The sequence below is a fragment of the Mauremys reevesii genome, linkage group 1 (genome assembly GCF_016161935.1).
Source record: "Mauremys reevesii isolate NIE-2019 linkage group 1, ASM1616193v1, whole genome shotgun sequence".
Classification (NCBI taxonomy): Eukaryota; Metazoa; Chordata; order Testudines; family Geoemydidae; genus Mauremys; species Mauremys reevesii.
This window is the reverse complement of record NC_052623.1, coordinates 309,200,183-309,226,665: the sequence shown is the minus strand read 5'-3', so window position 1 is coordinate 309,226,665 and position 26,483 is coordinate 309,200,183. Positions and strand designations below refer to the sequence as shown.

General features: G+C 48.3%; 1 long non-coding RNA gene across 3 annotated transcripts in view; it reads left to right on the top strand.

Moving 5' to 3' along the window:
- LOC120392056 overlaps positions 1-26,483 on the top strand; it is a 62,322-nt gene that overhangs the window by 9,026 nt on the left and 26,813 nt on the right. For all 3 annotated transcript variants that reach the window (XR_005591573.1, XR_005591574.1, XR_005591575.1), the window contains exon 2: positions 5,707-5,844. This is a non-coding gene — a long non-coding RNA (uncharacterized LOC120392056). The remainder of the gene's footprint in view (positions 1-5,706; positions 5,845-26,483) is intronic.

The window sequence follows — 26,483 nt, the reverse complement described above, 5'->3', positions numbered from 1 at the left end:
CACTACTGCTGAGCCTTTCTTTAGTTGCACTTGAATTAAATAATTCAAGATTGTCAAATAATGGGCTCAAATAGAATGATTTAATCAAAGATTATTAATCAAAGATTAATACAGCACTATACAGAAAGAATAGATACTTTACCACCCCCTGTAGATGGTAAAGAGAAAGTAGCTTAGTCCCAGCCTCTGTACCTGATGGAATGCTGACAATGTTTATTCCCACTTTAATGTTTCAACCCTCTTTCCTTTTGTAGGATGTGAGACAAAGAAACCTCTTTTTGGAGGGAAAAGTCCTTTCCAAGTTTAATTTTACCATGTGTTCTGCTTCCTAATTACTGATGAATTTCTTTTATGGGCCTCAGTTTACCTGAATGATGAGTAAAAGGGAATCTCTAACCCAGTCATTATTACAACATGACAACTGACAGTTCTTAATGAGTTAAACACATCTTCCAATGAGTTATTTCCTCCATTACAGAACCCATCTGTAATAACAATTATTTCGTATTGATCACCCAGTCCATAACACAAAACATCTGCCATAACAAGTGTCCCCTATCAATCACCCAGTTTTGTTTATAACATACTTTTGTAGACACTGTTATTAGTTTGAGAAGTCTTTTCCCTGGGCACCTGCATTCCTGCAGACTTGGAGATGCTGAGGATAATTAGATACAGGTCAACATTCAATCACATACAAAATTCCAGAGTACAAATCACTCACAGGTTCAGAACCAATGCCCTAGGCCTTAGGATTCAAACGAACACTTTGCTAATATCATAAAGATTCTGGGAGAATCATTAATATGCAAATACATTTAATATACAAGAAAGAACTAAAAAGATTAATATTTACTAACACTTTTCATGTTTGATCTGTAAACAAATGAATAGAAAATGAACTTAATAAATCACTGGTGACAGGTTCAAGAGAACCCTGCTGTTCTTTTTAACTGACTGCTAAATGAATATGGTTAAAGATATAAAAGGAATTTGGTAATGAGGGTACATTATTGCTCTGAACTGTTTGTAACCTTAGTGGTTCTTTTGTAAATTGTAATGAAAATCCCTTGCCTACTTTGTCACACTGAAATCAGTATAATCAATTAAGCTGAACCCAGTATACATTTATCTTGCAGGTGTTTACTTGTTTTGTGAGCGATTCATTTTTGATGGCCTGTTAACTCAGGAGAAGCCAAAGATATTCATGTATCTTCCAGCAGGGGAGCCGTGTTTTATTGCTTTTGACAATGAGCATCTTATTCCCTCCTAAGGCATATGAGATCTGATCCTGGGTGGCTTGCCATTGATTTCAATTACAGCAAGATCAGGTTTTTAAAGCCTGGGGAATATATTATCATCAGACCTATCAATGGATAGTCAATCTCTCTCTAAATGACCATTAAGCAGATATGAAATATCTCCAGCTAAAATCTTTGTTCAACAAGAAAAATTGAAAATTGCTGATAAAGGTCTTTCTTCCCCAAGGGTCAGATGCCTTTTCCAGAGTCCCAGTATTAGATTCAGTGGAGATTTACAAGAGTGAGGATTGTAGGATCGGGTCTATAATGATTTCCATATACAACTCCCAAGATGCAGCTGCTCATATTTGTATAGGCAGGCAGCTATTTCAGCACATCACATCTGTTGTAAGATCCATATACTGGCATCCTGCAAAGTTCTTCTACTTATTTTCAAGGCCTTGGCTAAGGTGGTTTATTTCTCACTCCCAGATTGTCCCCTCAGTGGCTCAGCTATGAACCTGAGCTTGCTTCCATTTAACCCCCAAGGAATTTGTCCCCTTAGTGACCTGCTACAGCCTAAACCTCCTTCTACTCCCTAAATAATAGGAGAATGGGTATTCCCACACTTCTAATTCTAGAGACTCTAGGGTCCTGCTCAGTGCAGTGTTTGCAGTAGGTCATGAACCACTTTGAAAGGGACCTGTCTGCTCCAGTGCAATCTGAACACCTAGATTTCACATGAATAAGACAATAAGCTTCACATCTGCTCTGCCCACTATTTTCACTTGAGTATCAGAAAAAAGTGTGAATTTTTTAAGAGAACCCTAAAATCCAAACTGATTGTATTTCTACTCCATTTAATTGAGTCATGGATGAGCATGGTTCAGGAGTTTGTACTCCTTTGAGATTAAAACAATACATTGAAACTCTACAGAAATCTAATCTGTCAGCTACATTCCCATCTCCACAGTGCTAGCCACACTTGATCAGATGACAAGACCTTCAGAGAACCCTGGAAATCCTCACATGTGGACAAGTAGAGATTGCAGCTATTAGCCCCCCACTATGAAATACTCCTCAAGACTCAGATATTTTCATTAGACTTTCAAGGAATACCTCTACTCCTTCACAGCTGCCTTCCTGTCAATCTCAGTGTCTTCAAACTATTAATTCATGATGAGCTTGATTGTGCCCTGTAAGCACATTCTATATTGCAACAGAGGAAATCTAAGGTACCGTGCTCACTGCTACAATGCTCTATGGGAATAGCTTACTACTGAAAAAGCAAAGACTGAAAGTACGGGCTATGCCAGGGGTCAGCAACCTTTCAGAAGTGGTGTTCCGAGTCTTCGTTTATTGACTGTAATTTAAGGTTTTGCGTGCCAGTACAGGTCTGTTGCATCTTACGCTGGGGTTACGTTCCATAGTCAGCGCGTAAAGCGAAAATCACGTATAGTCAAAGTTACATCGAGTGTAATGGCAGGCGAATCACCCACACTACAGGTACAGTATTAAAATTATTTTTCTTTCTTTTCTTTTCGTTTTTGCCGACCACATAAAACTGAAATCGCGCATGTTAAATGTGCGTAAGATGCGACAGACTTGTAATACATTTTTACCTTTTTAGAAGGGCTCTTTCTATGTCTATAATATATAACTAAACTATTGTTGTATGTAATTTAAGAAGCTTCATTTAAAATTAAATTAAAATGCAGAGCCCCCCGCAGAGCGGTGGCCAGGACCCAGGCAGTGTAAGTGTCACTGACAATCAGCTTGTGTGCCGCCTTCGGCACATGTGCCATAGGTTGCCTACCCCTGGGCTATGCAATGGTGGTGGATTAGCCTGCCATGAGGGAATAGTCACATTGGAGTCAATAGGATTACTCATGTGGGTAGAGGCTGATCATGTGCATGTTTTAGCAGATTTGCCAGAGCCTGCTAATGCCACTGATAGAGCAGGATCATTCCCTGAAATATAGAAAATTTAGATATAGATTTATTTTTCTTTTCAGATAGATTATGCTGTTTATTGATTAGAATGATTAGATTAATCCTGCTTGCAATATGCTATTATACAGTAGAAATATCTTAGTTGGGTATCTGTGTGAACAGCCTATTATCCCAATTACCTGGTATCTCATTCTGGGGTGCAATCCAGACCAGTGAGGGGTTGTGTTATCACCTACCCTGCAACCTTGGGTGCCTCACAATGCTTTGCTGTTGTAGCTCCCAAGCCACCCACAAACAGCCTAACAGCATCCAGTATGAGTGTCTGTGTATAGAAGTAGTCCTGGTCCAGCAACTTTGACCCCAGCAGCCTGGTTTGACCCCAGCAGTCGCACACTGGTTTCCACCAGCCTTGGTGATTACTTGCAGGATGACCCCAATACACTCCCAGTCCTGAATTTCCCCCCAAAACATGTGTTCTGATTGTTCATCCCTCCCATGGACAGTTCAGATATTAGAGGTCCATTGCCCCTATAAGGGATCAATATCTAACAGTTTACTACTTTAAACTGAGTTACCAAAAAGCTCAGTTTAAGCACAGCACTGGATTAGTTCTGATTAAAAAATAAAACAAGTTTATTTAACTACAAGGAGATCGATTTTAAGTAAGTATAAGGTATTAAAATCAGAAATGGATAAAAGAGAAATAAAGATAAAACAGTTTCTAGTAGAGTCATAGACTTTAAGGTCAGAAGGGACCATCTAGTCTGACTTCCTGCACAATGCAGGCCACAGAATCTCACCCACCTACTCCTGTAACAAACCCCTAACCTATGTCTGAGCTACTGAAGTCCTCAAATCATGGATTAAAGACTTCAAGGTGCAGAGAATCCTCCAGCAAGTGACCCATGCCCCACGCTGCAGAGGAAGGCAAAAAAAACCTCAGGGCCTCCACCAATCTGCCCTGGAGGAAAATTCCTTCCCGACCCCAAACTTAACAAATTAGACTAGGTTCAAGGTAAAATCCCTTACCACATGTTCACAGCAACACTGCTAACCAAATTTTCATGTCAGGATCCTTCCCACGGTCAAAAGGCTGGTTCCTTTGTCTTCTCAGGTGAAAGAGAGTGAGAAAGAGATTGGGAGAGAAAAGAAGAGATAACCTGGGATGGTTTTGCCCCTCACTTTTATAATCCAATCACCATTTGAAATTCATTTTCCTGAGGCTTACTCCTAGATAAAGTTCCTTCACACTGTGAGGATGGAGACATGGAGTCTTGTGATGACAGAGGTTCCATGTTGTTGCTTGTTAAAATGCAACTTGATCTGTTCATACCCCACCTTGTTGCCAAAGAACAGCCACTTGACCAGTGATTGCCAATGAACTTCAATGACACCTAGCTAGAGGTGTCAGCTTGTCCTTTGTCTTTGAGAAACCAGTTTGCCCCCCCTTTCTGTCTCAAGGACTCCGTTTACTACTTATACATAAATTGAGGTTAACTCACATTTCTTTGTTTAGGATAGACCTGTGAAACAACTTCTACCTAGTCAGGGCTATGTGGGTTTGAATATGTGCTAACAACATCGTAGAGAGTGAATTAATAACTTTATATATAATGTTGCTACACACATTTTACCATAACATATTGACCAGTGTGTAATTAATTTTCAAACGATACCTCACAAGGCATAATTTGTACAAAGATTGTTAAATAGTGTGTACTATGTGAATACAGGGTTGTATCCAGTCACACATGGCTTTCCCAATTGCAGCAGAGGGTCATTTAAAAAAAAAGTCTGAAAAGATTTTAAATGAGACCCTCTACTGGACAATAATGCAATAATAAAAGTACTTTCACTGCATTTCAGCTGAATTTGGTCTTTTTTTCTTCTTAAATACAATGAGATTTGTGGTAAAAAAAATCCCATTGGTGTTCACAGTGGCACAGCTCTGCTTGCCATACCAATGGTAGATGTACTAGGAGTAGACACTCATACAACATGGTGTTTAGAATGTGTTTGCAAGCCACAGTGCCTTGCCTACACTGGGGCTTCCATTGCTTCTAGCCCAGTAGAGCCACATCTGTATTAGATTCAGTGAGAAACATTTTTCCAAAAGCCTCTAGTGTAACCAAGGGCATAATCCTTAGTTGTCTTCTGGTTTACATGGGAGCCTGAATTCTGCTCCCAGTTACACACAGAGTTGGACTGAGGAAATCTGGGGGCCTGACCACATCATGACATGGGTCTCCTGATGGCTCCACAAGTGTGGTCTCACCCATACTTGCAGTGGTAATGGCTGGGGGCCCTCCAACCCTCGTAGACAGGTGGGGGCAGCAGCATGGGGATTCCTTTCCTCCCTCTAGGAGCAGCATGGATCCCCTGTACCTCTCTGGAGAGGCAGAAGTGGCAGCCAAGTGCTCCAAGAATGTACCACAGCAGCTAGGTATATCTGTTTGTGTGGGCCTGAACTCACTGTATACTTCTTCTACTGACCCCATGCAATCTTCTGTAGGATCCCTCCAACCTCACTCCAGCAGAGCAGTGGATCTTGGAGTTAACAAACCACTGAGATTCATGGGGCAGTGGACATCTCTCAGAACCATTGCTTCAGGCTTCCTGCAGACACTGGCAGACATCACTTAATTATCAGGTTTGGTTCATATTTTCAAGCTTTTCTTTGACAGTGGGAGAACTAGAAACTTTTTTTTATTTAAATGAAAGCTTAGATTTGGTTGTAATCACATGACTCCAAGAGCTGTGGGTTTAGGCATGGACACAGGCTATAGTACTTATGTCTTCGTCAAGCCTGAGTTACACTTATAAAACCCCACTGACTTCAGCTTACATGGATGTAACAGATCACACTTCACCTGGGAGTTTATAATTTCACATATATTTAACAGCTAGTTAAGCAACACTTAACCCCCTGAGCACTGTCTGAATGTAACCCCATTAGCAGAATTTATGCTAATATTGCATCTATTAAATAATAAGTCATTGATTCTCACTATCATTAGGTTCAATGGATATCAGAGGAGACATCCCAATTAAGTATGTTTTTGAAATATGTCCAACTAAGTACAACATAATGTATTAAGTGAAACACGTCACATCTTTTGGCCATCTCTCTGGTCCTCTTGCTTTCTTTACGTTGCTGCATGCTTCTACCTTGAGTATATCTAGAGCACCTGTCACTGGTATCTAAAGTCTCAATCCTCCAAAACTTTTCCCATATGTTTAACTTTAAGCACATTAGTGAGTCACATTGAGTGAGCACCCACATATTTAAAATTATGCACATACTTAAGAATTTGCAGGATTACCCCTAAATGTTTCCAAATTTTCTTTTCTTTCATGCAGAAAACAAATGGACTTAAACAACACAGGTCAAAAGCCAAACCAGAAAAAAAAAGGTCAAATATACTTGAGTTTGAACTATAGAGAGGTCTCTCAGAACTGGTGTCCTGAGTCCTAGAGGTGTTGAGAACTCAGAACTGCCAGTGAAATCAACAGCATTTGTGGGTGCTCATCACTTCTGGAAATTAGGCCTATCTTCTTTAGACACTTTTGGATCTCCAGCTCCACATTTAGTTCTGCAGCTTCTGTTGACTCCAATAGGGGTGGCATTTGCTCATACTACAGCTCATAGATGTTAAGGTCAGTAGGGACCATCATAATCATCTAGTCTGACCTATACACTGCAGGCCACAGAACCTCGCCACTCACTCCTGTAATAGACCCATAACCTTTGGCTGAGTTACTGAAGTCCTCAAACCATGATTTAAAGACTTCAAGTTACAAAGAATCCACCATTTACACTAGTTTAAACCTGCAAATGACCCATGCTCCATGTTGCAGAGGAAGGCAAACCCCCCCAGGATCTCTATCATCTGACCTGGGGGAAAATTCCTTCCCGATCCAAATATGGTGATCAGTTAGACCTTGAGCATGTGGTCCAGACCCAGAAGGCAGATATCTGGGAAAGAATTCTTTGTATTAACTCAGAGGGGCTTTCTCTCCCCCCATCTACTGATCAACCAATACACCCAAGTCTTTCTCCTCCTCTGTCACTTCCAACTGATAAGTCCCCAGTTTATAGCAAAAATTCTTGTTGTTAGTCCCTACATGCATGACCTTGCACTTTGCACTTTTAAATTTCATCCCATTTCTATTATTCTAGTTTTCAAGGTCATCCAATTTTTCTTGTATCTTATTCCAGTCCTCCTCTGTATTGGCAATACCTCCACACTTTGTGTCATCCACAAATTTTATTAGCATACACCCACTTTTTGTGCCAAGGTCATTAACAAAAATGTTAAATAAGATTGGTCTCAAGACTGAACCCTGAAGAACTCCCAATAGTAACCTCATTCCAATCTGATAGTTCACCATTCAGTATGACCCATTTGTAGTTTGCCTTTTAACCAGTTCCAGCTGAATTTGTCCCAATGCGTTTGGTTCTTCACAGGCACTTGCTATAACAAGGTTTAAAACAGAAGCTTATCAACTTGTAATTAATTCCTATGGAGTCAATAGCCAGTACGACTAATTTTACATGTTCGTATATAGTGAATGTTTAACTAATGTAGGGCATGATCCTGCAGCCATTCCATGTGCAAAACTCTCCATGACTTCAGTGGAAGATCTGAAGGTTGAATGACAGCACAGACAGGCCAAGTCTACAAAATATTTGCATGTTCCACCGGTATTAACAAAATCAAAGAAAAAATATGGTTTTATATTTGGCTAGCAAGTCTGCTTTCAAGCAGTGAGTAGTGTGGCAAACCCAGGCCAAATGGCTACAAGGGGGGGGGGGGTAGGAATTAGTCCCAGGGGGATTAAAAGGCTTCTCCCTATCCATTGAGGAGAAACAGCTGTGAGAAATTAGGTTCAGCTGGAACAGGGGTTATCAGGGAACTAATTTGGTTCAGCTGGCCCCAATTGCTGGTGACCTTTTTAAATCCTACCTGGCAGGGAAACAGGGGGGGAGTGAGAGAAGCAGAGAAGCTGCCAGCAAATAGGTGCAGCAAGGCTCTGCCCTCTTCCAGCAAGGAAGACTGCACTCTGTCCCCGGAAGGGGAGTAAAACAGCAAGGGGCTGACTGAGAGGAGGATCAGCCAGACCCTGCGTGACTGGGAAGGCTTTTACTTTGCCCAAGCCTGTGTCTCCAAGGCAAAAAGGGACTGAGCCAGCTGAGGAGAAACAGGTACTTTGCCACACGTGGTGTCAGGGGTGGGATGTGATAGCGAGTGTGGCTCTGTGGCAAGCCACCTCAGGGCAAGGTAAATCACGCAAAAAAAAAAAATGGAGGACGTAGTGAAGGCGCTGTTACAGGCCACTGCGGCCCAGCAAGAGGCTACCAGGGTACAGGTGGCGGCCCAGCAAGAGGCAGTACCTGTCCAACAGGAGACCAACCAGCTGCTGATGAACCAGGCGGCCCAAGATCGAGCCACCCTGAATGAAGTAGTGAACCAGCTGAAAGCCCTGGCCACGCTGACGCACGGGGCCCAGGGGACCCGGCTGCTACGGGCTAGCAACTATTTACAGAAGATGACTACAGATGACGATATAGAGGCATATCTCCTCGCATTCGAGAGGACGGCACTGTGGGAGTCCTGGCCCCAAGACCAGTGGGCAGGCCTCCTGGCCCCATTCCTGTGTGGGGAGGCCCAGAAGGCCTACTTTGACTTGACCGCAGACACAACTATGGATTACCCCCAGCTGAAGGCGGAAATCCTGGCGAGGACAGGCGTGACGCCGGCCATAAGGGCCCAGCGCTTCCATGAGTGGAAATACCGGGATGACAAAGCACCAAGGTCCCAGCTATTTGACTTGATACACCTCGCCCGGAAGTGGCTTCGCCCTGAGATCCATGGGCTGGAGAAGGTAGTGGAAATCCTGGTGTTGGACAGGTACATGAGGGGTTTGCCGCCAGACATACGAGGGTGGGTCTGCCAAAATGATCCCTCCTCTTGTGATGAACTAGTTGCTCTCGTAGAGAGACACTTGGCAGCCCAAGAACTTTCTCAGACCACCGAGGAAGGGAGGCGCCAGAACCAGAGACCAGTCTCTGCGCCGAGGCCCCGGTTTGCCCTAACGCCAGGCCGGACAATGGAGAGGAGGAAGGAGGCGGGAGAGCAGCCGGCAGTCCCGGAGGGGCTGGAGGACTGGGGGAGAAAAACTCGGGGGATAAATCCCAGCAGCCCGAAAAATAGGGGGCTGCCCCAAGCGGGGTACTGATGCTATGCCTGTGGCGAATTGGGGCGTATTGCTGCCCAATGCCCAAATCTAGGAGAGCCTATGCAATGTGAACTGGGAGATATAGGGGGACTATGTGATCTAATAAGTCTGGTCGGGGTTGCGATGGTCCCACATAGATACACTAGACCCGTTAAGATGAACGGTATTGTGACGGGGCGGGACAGCCCCGCACTGGTACAGCGGGGGTTAACCCTTCTTTGATAGCAGAGGAAGCCATGCCCAGGAAGGTCTGCTGGGCATGCTCCAACTGGCAGACCGGTATAAAAGCCTGCAGGTCTGCTCAGTCGGGGCTGACCACCGGGGGAGAAGGACGCAGACCGTCAGCTCCTGCAGGAGGAGAGCCAGTGCACCTGGACCAGGGCGTCAGCTGAGCAGAGGCCGTACCGGAGACCCCGAGGGGGGGGTGGGACGCCTGCCGGGAGGGACCTACGGGGGAACCGCTCCCACAACGCCGACGTCCGGCTAGACAGGGTAGGAAGTGACCCAGGGGATTGTCGAGACTGACAGCCTTAAAGCTGCAGTACCGCTCGGCGTGTTGCGGGCGGATCCCCGCTGAGCAGGGGTTTGTTGGACTCCGGCCGCTAGGCCGTGTTACCCCGCTTCGAAGGGGTGTCTATGGACTCGGGCCGCTAGGCCGTGCTACCCCGCCCCGAAGAGGGGGTTTGTTGGACTCGGGCCGCTAGGCCGTGCTACCCCGTTTCGAAGGGGTGTCTATGGACTCTGGCCGCTAGGGGTGCCTATGGACTTTGGCCGCTAGGCCGTGCTACCCCGCTCCAAAGAGGGGGGTGTTGGGCTCCGGCCGCTAGGCCATGCTACCCCGCTCCGAAGAGGGGGTTGTGGGACTCCGGCCGGTAGGCCGTGCTACCCCGCTCCGAGAGGGGGTGTTTATGTGAACTCTGACCAGTAGGCCGTAATACGCCGGTTACCGGGGCAGGGAGTGGCGCGGCGCTAGGCTCCAGCTCGCCCCTGCCACCAGGGGGTGCTGGGGTACCAGACCCATCACAACTGGCACCTGACCAGGGACTAGATCCGGGCCTGAGATAAGGTCCCAGATGCCCAAAATGGACCCCGAGAAACTTTTGAAGTGGCTTCTGGAGAATCAACAGCAGCAGCTGGCGCAAGAGAAGCAGCAGCAAACTCAACTGCTCCAGCAGCTGGCGGCCCAGCAGCAGACACAAGCCGCACAGCGACAGGAACAGCAGCAGCAGCTGATCCGGGAGCTGACAACCCAGCAGCAGGTGAACCAGGAGCGGCTGGTTCAACAGATGGCGACACTAATCGGACCGGCATCGAGTACGCCTCTAGGGGCCGTCAGGGGCAACCCCGGCGAGGGTCTCGGAGGATTACCCATACGCCTAGCTAAGATGGGGCCGGGGGATGACCCCGAGGCCTTCCTCATGACCTTTGAACAAGTCGCAACCGCCGTACAGTGGCCCCTCACCCATTGGGCCACGATACTGGCACCCTACCTGACGGGCCCAGCTCAAGCGGCGTACCGTAACCTGGACCCCCAAGACGCACTGGACTACATGAAGGTCAAGGCCACCATCTTGGACGAAGTCGGCGTCAGCCCTGAGACTTACCGCCAGCGACTCCGCCGGGAACGATATACGCTAGGGGCCAGGCCGCGGGCCGTGGCCCAGGGGCTCCGGGACCTCTGTTGGAGGTGGTTGGAGCCGGAAGGGCGGACGGGCATTCAAGTGGCGGAGATGGTAGCCTTAGAGCAGTTCCTGCAAGCCCTGCCACCGGGAGGAAAGGAATGGGTGCAGCGACACCGCCCCAGAACCCTCGCGGACGCGACTTCCCTAATGGAGGACTACCAGGCCGCAGAGGGGGAATTGAAGACCAACCCCAAGGGGGGAGAGCCCGGTGAACGGAGCCCAGGGCAGGCCCGGGGGGCACGTAACGGGGACGGGGGAGATCCTCGCCGGCGTGTCCAGCCCCCCGGAATACCAGTAACCCGGGGCCCTAGGGCGACACCCCGAGGAGATATCCTGAGACGACAGGAAGAGGCACCAGCGAGGCAGGGTAGCCCCCGCCACAACCCTATCGAAGAAGGGAGACGGGACCGCTGCTACGAGTGCGGTCAGGTAGGGCACTTCAGGAGGGAGTGCCCGTACATGGATTGCAATTATGGGCAGGTGTGGACGGTGGGTCACCGGGCCTAGGCCTGGGAGCCGGGGAAAATAGTTCTGCCGGTGAAGGTGGATGGGACGTCTGCCTGGGCCTTAGTTGACTCCGGGTGTAGCCAGACGGTTATTCGGGAGGGGCTGATTAAGCCCACCGGCCCCGCCGGGGCCCCCATCCGGCTACAGTGCATCCATGGGGATGTGAAGCCGTACCCCACTGTCTGGGTACAACTAGAGGCGGCCCAGCACCGGGTGCGGTGTCTAGTGGGGGTAGCCCCTAAGTTGGCTTACCCCGTGATCTTAGGGCGTGACTGGCCGGGCTTCACAAACCTCTTAAGGGAAGGGGCTACGCCGCCTGGGAGGAGAACTGGGAAATGGGCTAGACGACCGGGACTATTAGGCCAGCCAACGGCCGAGGACCCCCTAGAGGGGCCCTCGGGGGGCCCCGGGAGAGGGGTAAGGAGCCAAGGCCCAACCGAAGCGCCGGCAAGCGAGGGCCAGGGCTGGCTAGAGGTGGACACCGACTTCCTCGAGGAGCAACGAGGGGATACCACTCTCAGCCGGGCATGGGAACAGGTGACTAGCCCACCAGGGGAGGAAGACCCGCCCCACCGCCAGCCACAAGGACCCCGATTTGAGATCCATCGGGACTTACTCTATCGGGTGGTACCAGAACCACAGACAAAGGAAGAACTAGGCCAGCTGTTGGTCCCACGGCGGTTCCGACAGGACTTGCTTCGTCTGGCACATTCGGTGCCATGGGCCGGACACCTAGGGAGGGAGAAGACGTTACAAAGGGTGGCCCAGAGGTTTTTTTGGCCGGGCATCCATGTGGAGGTACGAGATTATTGCGCCTCCTGCCCCGAATGCCAGAGGACCGGTCCAAAAGGTGTACCAAGGGCCCCCCTCGTACCCTTGCCGGTGGTGGGGACACCTTTTGACCGGATAGGCCTGGACCTCGTGGTCACCCCTAGAGAAGAGCGGCACAGGCCATAAGTATATTATGGTGGTGGTCGATTATGCCATGCGCTATCCCGAAGCGGTGCCACTGAGGTCCACCACAGCACCGGTCATTGCTAGCGAACTATTGCAGATCTTCGCTCGGGTGGGTATCCCGAGGGAGATACTAACTGACCAAGGAACGAATGTGACCTCTAGATTGATGGCGGAGCTGTGCAGGCTGCTGAACATCCGGGCGCTAAAGACCTCGGTCTACCACCCCCAGACGGATGGCTTGGTCGAGCGATTCAACGGCACTTTGAAGGCCATGCTGAGGCAGTTTGTAGAGGACGACCCACGGCACTGGGATAAACTACTCCCCGCACTCCTCTTCGCGGTGCGAGAGGTACCCCAGGCGTCCACGGGGTTCTCCCCGTTTGAGCTCCTTTACGGCAGGAAGCCTAGGGGTATCCTCGATCTCCTAAGGGAAACCTGGGAAGAGCAGGAGACCCGCGTTCGAGGGTCAGTGCAGTATATCATCCACCTTCAGGAACGCCTCCGGGAGCTGGGGACCTTGGCCCGAGAAAATCTGATTAGAGCTCAGTGGACCCAGGAGGCTCATTATAATAAGGGGGCCAAGGTGCAAACTTTCGGGCCGGGGGATCGGGTCCTCTTGCTGCTCCCTTCCTCAGAGTCCAAGCTGCTGGCCAAGTGGCAGGGCCCCTTTGAAGTGGTCAGGCGGATTGGGCCAGTCGACTATGAGGTACGGTTGTCCGGGCGAAGGAGGGATACCCAGGTCTACCACGTGAACCTCCTTAAGGCCTGGAGGGACCGAGAGGGCCTGATGATAGCCCCATACTCACCAGAACCAGAGTTGGGGCCGCTGGCAGGAGAGCCCGAGGCAGCCGGGACAGCGGACATAGGCCACGAGCTTACCCCCGCCCAGCGGGACTAGGTAGAACGACTGGTGGCGGCGTTCCCCGTGGTTTTGTCGGTGCGACCCGGATGAACCACGCTAGCAAACCACCACATCGCTACCCTTCCAGGGCACAAAGTGCGGGACACACACCGCCCGCTCCCCAGGAAGATGTGGGAGACAGTGAGGGAGGAGCTCGGGCTGATGCTAGCCTTAGGGGTGGTGGAAGAGTCGCGGAGTGAATGGCGGAGCCCCATAGTGTTGGTCCCCAAGCCAGACGGGACAGTCAGGTTTTGCATCGACTTCCGCAAGGTAAACGCAATTTCACATTTTGACGCCTATCCCATGCCCCGGGTGGACGAGCTGCTGGAGCGGCTGGGAAAAGCCGAGTTCATTTCCACCCTGGACTTGACGAAGGGATATTGGCAGATCCCGTTGACACCGGCCTCACGAGAAAAGACAGCATTTCCAACGCCGTTCGGACTCTACCAATTTACTATGATGCCGTTCGGATTGCACGGGGCCGCGGCTACCTTCCAGCGACTCATGAACCAGGTGCTGAGCCCCCACAACGAATACGCCGCGGCATACATTGATGACATTGTCATCTACAGTATCACTTGGGAGGAACATCTGCAACACCTGACCGAAGTTCTACGGACATTGGGCGAAGCCAGCCTCACCGCGAACCCGGCGAAATGTCACCTGGGCCAGAAGGAGGTGACTTACCTGGGCTACACGGTTGGCCGGGGGAAGATCCGCCCCCTCGTAGACAAAGTAGAAGCTCTAAGGACATGCCCTACGCCCACGACCAAGAGGCAAGTCCGGCAGTTCTTGGGGCTGGCCAGGTACTATCGGCGGTTCGTGCCTAACTTCGCCACACTTGCTGCCCCCCTGACGGAGTTGACATGCAGTTCGCAACCCCAGAAGGTACGCTGGACGGAGGACTGCGAAAAAGCCTTTCGCGCCCTGAGCGAACAATTAACACGAGAACCGGTACTAGTACAACCGGATTTTTCAAAAACCTTCATCCTACAGACAGATGCCTCTGAGGTGGGACTGGGGGCCGTACTGTCACAAGAGGTAGGAAAGAAGAACACCCGGTCTTGTACCTTAGCCGCAAGCTGTTCCCCCGCGAAACCCGGTACTCCACCATTGAACGCGAGGCCTTGGCAGTGAAGTGGGTGGTCGAAGCACTAAGGTACTATCTATTAGGGAACCACTTCTCCTTAGTGAATGACCACGCGCCCCTCCGATGGATCAATAGTATGAAGGAGACGAATAACCGGATCATGCGGTGGTACCTATCCCTCCAACCCTACGCCTTCCGTGTGTCACATCGTCCAGGCAAGGCTCATGGGAACACGGACTTCTTCTCCCGAATCGGGAAGGAGGAGGGGGAGGAGGGAGTCAAGGGTCAGCCGGCCCCGACGGCTGTCTTAAGGGGGAGGGTGTGTGACGGGGCGGGACAGCCCCACACTGGTACAGCGGGGGTTAACACTTCTTTGATAGCAGAGGAAGCCACGCCCAGGAAGGTCTGCTGGGCATGCTCCAACTGGCAGACCGGTATAAAAGCCTGCAGGTCTGCTCAGTCGGGGCTGACCACCGGGGGAGAAGGACGCAGACCGTCAGCTCCTGCAGGAGGAGAGCCAGTGCGCCTGGACCGGGGCATCAGCCGAGCAGAGGCCGTACCGGAGACCCCGAGGGGGGGGTGGGACGCCTGCTGGGAGGGACCTACAGGGGAACCGCTCCCACAACGCCGACGTCCGGCTAGACAGGGTAGGAAGTGACCCAGGGGATTGTCGAGACTGACAGCCTTAAATCTGCAGTACCGCTCGGCGTGTTGTGGGCGGATCCCCGCCGAGCGGGGGGTTGTTGGACTCCAGCCACTAGGCCGTGTTACCCCGCTTCGAAGGGGTGTCTATGGACTCGGGCCGCTAGGCCGTGCTACCCCGCTCCGAGAGGGGGTGTTTATGTGAACTCTGACCAGTAGGCCATAATATGCCGGTTACCAGGGGCAGGCTGAAGAACAAGGGAGTGGCGCAGCGCTAGGCTCCAGCTCGCCCCTGCCACCAGGGGGTGCTGGGGTACCAGACCCGTCACAGGTATAGAGACCACGGCATTAATTGACTCGGGAAGTGCAGTCACATTAGTCTCGGGGAAGCTGGTCAGGCAGGACCAATTATCCCGGGCCAAACGCTCGGGAATATCCTGTGTGCACGGGGATGTCAACTATTACCCAACCATCCCCGTAAGCATAGAAGTTCTTGGAAACCCCACTAAGTTGACGGTGGGAGTAGTTCCGAAACTCCCTTACCCTGTCCTTATCGGACGAGATTTCCCGGGGTTTGATGGCCTACTCCCCAGGGACGAGGTAGAAGAAAATAATGACCCTGGGACCCAAGGGGTGGTCCAGATAGATACCCTTCCCCAGTCTTCCATGAGTTTAGCAAGGATTTGTTCTCCCCGCCGGGGAAGCCCAGGAAGACTCGGAGGGAACGGAGGGCGGATAAAAGGAGGGGGACGAGGATCCTGACCCAGTACCAGAAGTCTACGCTGGCCGGGGAAAGAAGGGGCTCGGCTGACAGCGGGACTGGGTTGGCCATCAACAACCCTATCGTTGGGCCTGGTTCCCCAGGGGCTGTCCCCGAAGGGGAGAGGGAGGTAGACCCCCCAGAATTTGGTCAAATGGGGACCGCACGTGGGAATTTTGGTCAGGATCAGGCCAATGATCCCATATACCACAATATTCATAGGGAAGTAGTCGAGGTAAATGGGGTCCCAGTGGAGGGGAGAGTTAAGGGCCCCGGGCCATATTACGTGATTAAGAAAGATCTGCTATATAGAGTAGTCCGGGTCCAAGAGCAAGTTGTAGAACAACTCTTGGTCCCCCGAAAGCATCAGAGGGCGGTAATGGATCTGGCCCACAGTCATCAGTCACAGTTCGGGGCCCATCTAGGGGTAGATAAGACCCTTGATCGGATCCTACAGAGGTTTTTTCGGCCTGGCATTTATGCGGCCGTCCGGCGATATTGTACCTCCTGTCTGGAATGCCAGATACATGGGCCCCGACCATACTTAAGGGCCCCTCTGGTACCTCTGCCAATTATCGAGGTTCCATTTGAGCGAATAGCTATGGACATTGTAGGGCCATTGGAGAAGTCAGTCCGGGGCCATCAGTACATTGTGGTAGTGCTAGATTATGCCACCCAGTACCCCGAGGCCGTACCCCTACGGAATACCATGTCCAAGACCATAGCCAAAGAATTGGTCCAAATTTTTTCCAGAGTAGGAATACCTAAGGAGATCCTGACGGACCAATGGACCCCCTTTGTGTCTAAACTGATGAAGGACCTATGTACCATGCTCCATATACGAACCCTTAGAACGTCGGTCTATCATCCCCAGACCGACGGCCTTGTCGAATGTTTTAATAGGACATTGAAAAACATGTTACGGAAAGTGATTAGTCATGACGGGAAAGACTGGGACGCCCTGCTGCCTTATGTACTGTTTGCTGTACGGGAGGTTCCTCAGGCTTCCACTGGATTCTCCCCCTTCGAGCTGTTATATGGTCGCCACCCCAGGGGCATACTGGACCTGGTTAAAGAAGACTGAGAAGAACAGCCGAACCTGGGGAGAAACGTTGTGGAACATGTGCTGGAGATGAAAGACAGAATAGCCCGAGTCGCTCCCCTTGTGCGCGAACACATGGAGAAGGCCCAAGGGGCACAACGGACATACTACAATCGTCAAGCGAGGACCCGGAAGTTCCAGGTAGGGGACCAGGTGATGGTGCTCATACCCACAGCCGAGAGCAAGCTCCTGGCCAGGTGGCAGGGGCCATATGAGGTAATAGAAGCTATAGGAGAAGTCGACTATAAGGTCCGACAGCCAGGTCGCCGGAAGCTGGAGCAGATCTACCATGTAAATCTGTTGAAACCGTGGCAGGATAGAGAAGCTCCGGTGGTTGCGCTGGGGGCACCATCCCCTACAAGCAACCAGCCCAACCTGGTGGGAATATCCTCGGAGTTAACTCCGGAACAACGGTCAGAAGTGATCAGCCTGATAGAACGCAACCAGGACGTGTTCTCGGAAAAACCAGGCAGGACGACTGAGGTTCACCATCACATCTTCACAGAGCCCGGAGTGAAGGTGAACATCAAGCCATACCGGATCCCGGAGGCCAAAAGAGAAGAGATTAGGAGAGAGGTCAGGAAGATGCTGGCCTTAGGAGTCATCGAAGAATCTCATAGTCAATGGTCCAGTCCCATGGTTTTAGTGCCTAAGCCGGACGGCAGTACGAGGTTCTGCAATGACTTCCGCAAGCTGAATGAGGTGTCCCGATTCGATGCATACCCTATACCCAGGATAGATGAGCTGATTGACCGATTGGGAAAGGCACGGTTTATGTCTACCCTTGACCTTACCAAGGGTTATTGGCAGATCCCCCTGGCCAAGGCCGACAAGGAGAAGACGGCCTTTGCAACTCCAGAAGGACTATATCAGTACACGGTTCTCCCCTTTGGGTTGCATGGGGCTCCCACTACCTTCCAACGGCTAATGGACAAACTGTTATGACCCCATGGAAAGTACGCGGCAGCCTATCTCGACGACGTCATTATCTATAGCCCCGACTGGGAGATGCACGTGGAGAAGGTAGAAGCAGTCCTGGACACCCTGAGGAAGGCAGGACTGACTGCAAATCCGTCCAAATGTTCAATCGGGTTAGCTGAGGCCAAGTACCTTGGGTATATAGTGGGGAGGGGCGTGGTGAAGCCCCAACTCAATAAGTTAGAAGCGATACAGAAGTGGCCCCGACCACTCCGGAAAAAACAGGTCAGAGCATTCCTGGGACTAGTGGGGTACTATAGACGGTTCATTCCCCACTTCGCCACCAGGGCATGCCCATTAACAGACATAACCAAAGCTCGGGGCCCAGACATAGTAAAATGGTCTGCTGCAGCAGAAGCCGCTTTTGCCGATCTGAGGACGGCCCTTTGCACAGACCCCGTACTAGTAGCTCTGGACTGGGGGAAGGAGTTTATCCTACAAACGGATGCCTCTGAAGTAGGGCTGGGGGCAGTGCTTTCACAAATGGTTGGAGATGACGAACACCCCATCCTCTTCCTCAGTAGGAAGCGCCTACCTAGGGAACGGAAATACGCCATAGTGGAGAAGGAATGCCTGGCAGTAAAGTGGGCCATAGAAAGCCTCCGCTACTATCTACTTGGGCGGCAGTTTACCCTGGTGACGGACCATGCCCCTTTGCAGTGGATGCACCAAAACAAGGACAAAAATGCGAGGGTAACAAGATGGTTTCTGTCGCTTCAACCCTTCCACTTCAAAGTACGACATAGGTCTGGAACCCAACATGGCAATGCAGATGGCCTGTCGAGGGTGCACTGCTTTCCGACCCAAGTAGCCCAACCCCGTAGTGTTGAGCGGGGGGGGGGGGGCGATATGTGGCAAACCCAGGCCAAATGGCTACAAGGGGGGGGGTAGGAATTAGTCCCAGGGGGATTAAAAGGCTTCTCCCTATCCATTGAGGAGAAACAGCTGTGAGAAATTAGGTTCAGCTGGAACAGGGGTTATCAGGGAACTAATTTGGTTCAGCTGGCCCCAATTGCTGGTGACCTTTTTAAACCCTCCCTGGCAGGGAAACAGGGGGGGGAGTGAGAGAAGCTGCCAGCAAATAGGTGCAGCAAGGCTCTGCCCTCTTCCAGCAAGGAAGACTGCACTCTGTCCCCGGAAGGGGAGTAAAACAGCAAGGGGCTGACTGAGGCTACACTAAAGCGGGGGGCAAAAGACGCAAGTTAGCAGTTCAGCGAGCTGAGAATAGCTGAATCCTAGTTCGAACTAGTTCTACTCACTCGCCGCGGAATCCATGAGCGCCGTCAGCCGCGGCTCCGGGCCCACACTGCGCCTGCCTTTGTTGCAGTGGAGTACGCCGGCTCGTCCCGGAGTTCGAACTATCGCGTCCAGATTAGACGTAATAGTTCGAACTCCGAGAAGTCGAACTCACCGCGTCGACCCAGCTGGTAAGTGTAGACTAGCCCTGAGAGGAGGATCAGCCAGACCCTGCGTGACTGGGAAGGCTTTTACTTTGCCCAAGCCTGTGTCTCCAAGGCAAAAAGGGACTGAGCCAGCTGAGGAGAAATAGGTTCTTTGCCACAGTAGTTATCATGAAATATATAATCCTAAACATATTACTGTGTAGTGCCTATAGCATCTAATTTCCCTCTATTGGAGCCCTCTTGTTTTAAAGGATGTCTTTCCTCAGTCCTTGGAGCTTGTTATATGCCTAGAATATAATAATTTGGCTCGGATTGATTCTTGAAACAAATTATTGTATTGTACAGTCCTTCACTGATACTAAGTCACAATTTACAGCTAACAGGTTACTGTTGATTTCAAGAACAAATACGATTGTAAGGGAATTTTTCTAAATCTATACAGTTGTCTCCCCTAGCTTACAGTTTGAGGGAAGGGCTTATGGGATATAACATTCCTGAATTTCAGAAACAAATTGGGCCTTCATAAATTGAAAAACAACATGTATGCAATTAGGATTTTTAAAAAAGTATTTACATTTAAAAGAAGATTATGTTTTGTAATTTTATTCATACTCTTTCACTGGTTATATTGCTCAGTAAATGTATTTCCCCCTCAGTCCTTTTGCGTCTCCATTTGGCTGCTCAAAATCTGACTTTATTGATTAATTTTTACAGTACAGTTACTTTGAAGTTAGCACAGATATTTTCTTTGAATACAAACATGGAATTTTTCAAAGGAAATCATTATTATTTGTGTCACCGTGCCTTCCAGATGTCCTAATTAGATCATGGCCCCATTGTGCCAGGACCTATGCAAAATATAATAAGGGCCAGTCCCTGCTCTGAAGTGATCGCAGTGTAAAGTCATGATCTGGAAACACTTATGCACACTCTTAAGTCCTTGGAACTGTTCACATGCATAAAAAAAAGCACAGAGTGTTTACAGTATTTGTTCCTAATTTACAATGCACTCTGGGGCTGATTGACCAGTATCTTGAACCTGATGTAGTCATTTACACAAGTACAAAATTGGTGTAAAACTCCTGTCACATCAGAATATTAGTATTTTACACCAATGTTGCCTCATACTTTGCACAAATATAAATGACTAAATGGAGTGCAAGGCATTTTAGAAATGGACTTAAGTGTCACTCGATTACAGTGTTCAGGATTTGGAAAAAAATAATAGAAAGACAAAACTACATTATATTTATTCATATTCTTTTGTGTGTGACTGGCTTTGATTTTTTTTTTCAGTAAATCTATCATTTTCCTTCAGTCAGTCTGAGCTGTTTTATAATGCCTCATTTGTGAATAATTCTTACAATACAAAGTTGACACTAGCATAATAGTTGTTTTTACTGGAAGCCAGAGTGATGTTTTAAATCAGAAAAGTATATATTGTCGTTCTGGTCCCCAGAAAGAACTTAGACCCACCTACAGAGTTTGCAGCAGATCTGTAAGGCTTCCAAAATTTGTAACTCATAATTTCCTTCCTAAGTGTAAGAGAAAATAAATGAGCTGGAAATCTGGTATAAGAAATGGAATGGAAATCAGTCTTTAAATTTTCCTTGCCCCCCTGCAATGAAGAACACGTGGATCTGAGATATGAATTCACTGCTTTTGCATGTAAAATATATAGGGCCTATATCTAGAGCTGTATGAGTTTTAAAAAAAATTCAGTAACTAACCTCACATCAATTTTTATTGAACCATCAATGCTCATTTCATTAAGCTTGCATTTCTGTGAGTAAACTAATCAAATAGAAAAATATATATTTTTGTGAAAAAGTTAAATTCATAAGGATTCATGGGTATTTGTGACAACATTCATGAATCCTGAGAGTTTCATGGCTACTCCAATGCCACTTTGTACTGAAATTGTGTTATTCACTGTTGTGCTGTTTCACAGTCATTCTGTCCCCAGTAAGAAACAATATAAAGTGATTTCAATGACTAACCACACAACACAAATAATGAATAGCAAATGGTAGAAGCAAGCAGTTAGCGAACAGTAGGATGAAAGGTCAGAATCTAAAGTATTCAGTAACAGTAGGATTTTGCAGTTGGGACAGAGGGAGTGTGGACAATCGGGATGTAAGCAAGTGATATTATGCAAAAGTTCATTATGCAAATCAGCTCCATCTTTTAGAAAAAACAGTGAAATACACAATTTTTATGCTTCACATAGTCAATAATTTCTGAGATGTTAGCTATCTTGCAAAGCAGCCCATTGTCTTTTCTATGAATCTGTCAGTGTCTTAGGTTAACTCTGAGTCAATAAACTTTAACACTAGTTCATTCAAATGGTCCTTAGTCAAGGTATTGGATCGATAGGCTTTTAACTAAGCAACAGTGATCCATAGTTTCAGTAACGGTATAGGTTATGACTGCCTTTCCTAGCCAGTATTTTCTCTGTTGCAGATAGTCAATAGATACCTGGTGTTTATCATCAAGTAAATATGTTAAATAGAAGGTAACTAATTGTTCAAGCTCACAGGATTTGAACTGGCTGAAATACAGTCTGCACAGAAATAAAACTGAGGCAATTTTATTGTAAGCTTCAAATCTGTCATTTTGCTGCATGAGTAAAGCTTCCACAAATGGAAGAAATAATGAAGTCTTTAGTAAATCTTGGTTGGGGAAAAGGAAAAGCAATTCTCTAAAAATGGAAGTGTGTTTGCTCACACAACCTCTCAGCTTTCCAGAATGACAAGGAGGAGGATGACTACCCATCTATCTTAGGTTTTATCCTGCACCCAACATGGTAGTATCTGAGTGCCTTGCACACAAAATTAATAGTAATAGTGAAGTCCATAGTGGACTTCTTTTCCTTTGGGATAAAAAAATCTGTTTAGAGGGAAGGTTTTTGGTTTTAATCTTTTAGATATTATTATCTCTATTTTGATGGGAAGGGGTTTAGTGTGTAGAAGGGGTGTCAGTGTTGTGAGCGCTATTCATATCACAGAAACACTTTTATTCAGAGGAAGGTTTTGTAGTTTCCTTAAAATGGTCAGATCCATATTTGCCTGAGTTCTCTAGAAGTTTGTTCCATAGCTGGATCCAAAATGTGGCTCCAAGACCTTAAAGTGGCATAAGAAGCCCGTGGAGGGACTTGAGCCCAGGACTGATGTGCTCACGGTAGCCTATGCCACAGAGAAGGTGTGTATCATCTTCACATTTAGCTTCAGATTCAGTGAACTACAGTAATCCAGCCTAGGGGTGACAAATACATTAATCACTTTGGCTAGGTTCTTTCCCAGGAGGAACATAGTTTCCTAGTGTGCTGGAACTGAATGAAGGCATTTTTAGGTACCAGTGTTATCTGGCCAGGATCATGTGGCTTTGCCCCACTCTGACAAATAGGGCTGTACGTCTTCAGTGGAAGATGAAGACAATGTCTCAGCTAGTTCTTCAAAATGTTTCCCCTCCCAACCAATATCACTTCACTTGTGCCCGGGTTTAGCGCTTCATTCAACAACTAATTTCCTGTAGGCATTCTGACTTGTTGATAGTGGTGGTGGTTGCATCAACTGAGAATTGGATGTCACTGCCATATTGTTTGCAGCTGAGGCCATGGCATCTCACACTTTCTCCCAGTGGTTTCGGATACACACTGAAGAGAAGCAGGGATAATATAGATCCCTGCTGGACCCAGCAGGTGAGGTCCTTCAGAGAGGAGGAGCAGTGACCCATCACCACTCTGATTTCTGTTGGAGAGGAGCACCTGGAGCCACTGTAGTGCTTGGTCATCTGTTCTTGCTATGTCTTGTAGGAAGGGTAACAGTACCTTGTGGTCTACATACATCTGACGAAGTGGGTATTCACCCATGAAAGCTCATGCTCCAATACATCTGTTAGTCTATAAGGTGCCACAGGACTCTTTGCTGCTTTTACAGATCCAGACTAACACGGCTACCCCTCTGATACTTGTGGTCTACAGTATCAAAAGCTGTGGAGAGGTCCATCAGTCCAGACTCCTATTATTCCCCTGCCTGCTGCCCTCCTTTGTTCCCTAACCCTCAAAAACTCCTTTCTCCTTTTCTACTTCTTCAAATCATTCCTCCCTTTTGTCCCCTTTGCTTCTGCCTTTCTTCTACTGTTCAGTTCTGTGTATTAGATAGATAGAAGGGGGTTAGAGAGACTCAGAAGTTCTCATAGGTGTCCAACCCACTGCAACTCAGGAAACCAAACCCAATCAAATCATCCCAGCCAGGGCTTCTGACTTAAAAACCTTAAAAAAAAGATAAGGAAGGAGATTCCACTACCTCCCCTCACACCCCCACCCTTTTCTTTCACACCCTACTATAAAAATTTTATCTTTAACCCACCCTACCAACCTCCCTCCTCTCCTTTACACATTCTTCATCTTCTCTTCTCTGAGAACAGTCTAGATCCATCCTCTTTGGAAACCCCTCTTGGAGTTCCCTTTCAGGTAGTCAAATCCCCCCTCCCTCTTCTCTTCTCTCTCTCTCAGACTAAACATCCCCATCTCCTCCTCTCCCTCCATGTGCTCCTCTCTCCAGCCCCCTTTGTTTTTTTTTGCCCTCTCTCGACTCTCTCCAATTTATCATCATCCTTCTTGTAGTGTAAAAACTGAACTGGACACAACTCCTCTCCTCACCTGGCCTCACAGAGCTGCTGGGGGAAATGAATGATCCCCATCTGCTGCTAATGCCTGCCCTTATACTATACCAAATGCCATTAGCCTTCTCTTGGGCACAAAGGCACACTGTTGACTCATTCAGCTTTTTGTCCACCAACCCCTAGGTCCTTTTTTTTTGAAACTGCCCTACCCAGCGGTCGGGTCCCTAGTCTGTATCAGTGCATGGGATTCTTCTGTCCTAAGTGCAGGACTCTGCACTTGTCCTTGTTGACTCTGTCAGTGCATTAGTTAAGGCCACAGGAGATCAGATGGGCTATGCATTCATTTCATGGACATGCCACATATATTTGTTCCAGAACACAAATATTTCTCCTTGATCATGGATTACCTGAGTCTACAGTGAACCATGACCTGGAACAAACATTTATTTAGTGTCTAGATTAGTATTTACAGTTGTGTTAGTTAACTTAAATTAAATCAATTAACTCAAATTACAACAGGATCAAAAGCCCTAGTATAGATAAGGCTTCTGGATCTCTGCAAATCACATCAGTTTCCTATATTGATGTCTCCATTTGAAGAGGCAGGTTCATGTTCTCCCCTCCTCCTTAAGCCTCTGTCTGTAAAATACACTGTTAACAAGGGGAACATTTAAATTGTCCTCCAGAAACAGCCCTCTCAGAGTAAACACCCCTGTGAGATATTGTCACTATTATTGCAGGTTCTCTCCCTGCAGCAGACCACACACAACACCTCTTTGAACTCAATTCATGTTTGGGAGATTTCCTTTCACAACCATAAGGGTTACAACATAAAATTAAAAAATATATCTGAGTACTTATATTATAGCTTAGATTGTGCAGATGCTGGTGAACCACATGGGATAAGATGGGCAGCCACCACCTCCACTGTACTGAAATCCACCATTGAAAGTATACAGACAATATTTACTACTGTAAACCATGTATGTTTCAACCTTTTATGTACCTGAAAACTGTTATCATGTCCCCTCTCAGTCTTCTCTTCTCCAGACTAAACAACCCCAATTTTTTCAATCTTCCCTCATAGGTCATGTTTTCTAGACCTTCAATCATTTTTGTTGCTCTTTTTTAGACTTTCTCCAATCTGTCCACAGCTTTCCTGAAATGTGGCACCCAGAACTGGACACAATACTCTAGCTGATATCTAATCATCGTGGAAATAGAGCGAAATAATTACTTCTCGTGTCTTGCTTACAATACTCCTGCTAATACATTCCAGAATGATGTTTGCTTTTTTTGAAACAGTGTTATGCTGTTGACTCATATTTAGCTTGTGATCCACTATGACCCCCCAGATCCAGGGCTGGTGCAAGGATGTTTCGCGCCCTAGGCGAAACTTCCACCTTGCGCCTCCCCGTGCTCCCGCCTTGACCCCCCTGCATCAGTTCCCCCTGTCCGCCGTGAGGTGCCCCAATCAGCTTAGGCGCTGCAAGCCTGGGAGGCGGGAGAAGTGAAGCAGCCACGGCGTGCTCGGGGAAGAGGTGTGGCAGAGGTGAGCTGGGGCGGGGAGTTGCCCTGTGTGCCGCACCTCCCCCCCCTCCCTTACTTGCTGTAGGCGGCCCTCCCCGCGCTCCCCTGCCCCAGCTCCCTCCACCCAAATGCCGGCAGCGACCGGGGCGGCCAAAGATCCGGCCGCCGCGGTTGCTGCCGAAGCAAATGGCGCCCCCCAAATCCCAGTGCCCTAGGTGACCGCCTAGGTCGCCTAAATGGTTGCACCGGCCCTGCCCAGATCCCTTTCCACAGTACTCATTCCTAGGCAGTCGTTTCCCATTTTGTATGTGTTCAACTGATTGTTCCTTCTTGTGCAGTACTTTACATTTGTCCTTATTGAATTTCATCCTATTTACTTCAGACCATTTCTCCAGTTTGTCCAAATCATTTTTAATTTTAATCCTATCCTCCAAAGCACTTGCTACCTCTCCCAGCTTTGTATCATCTGCAAACTTTATAAGTGTACTCTCTATGCCATTATCTAAATCATTAATTTAGATAATTGAACAGACGATATTGAACAGAACCGGACCCAGAACCGATCCCTGTGGGACCCGACTTGTTATGCCCTTCCAGCATGACTATGAACCACTGATAACTACTCTCTGGGAATGATTTTCCAACCAGTTATGCCCCCACCTTATAGTGGCTCCATCTAGGTTGTATTTCCCTAGTTTGTTTATGAGAAAGTCATGCAATATAGTATCAAAAGCCTTACTAAAGTCAAGATATACCACATCTAACGCTTCCCCCGCATCCACAAGGCTTGTTAGTCTGTCAAAGAAAGCTATCAGGTTGGTTTGACATGATTTGTTCTTGACAAATCCATGCTGACTCTTATTTATCATCT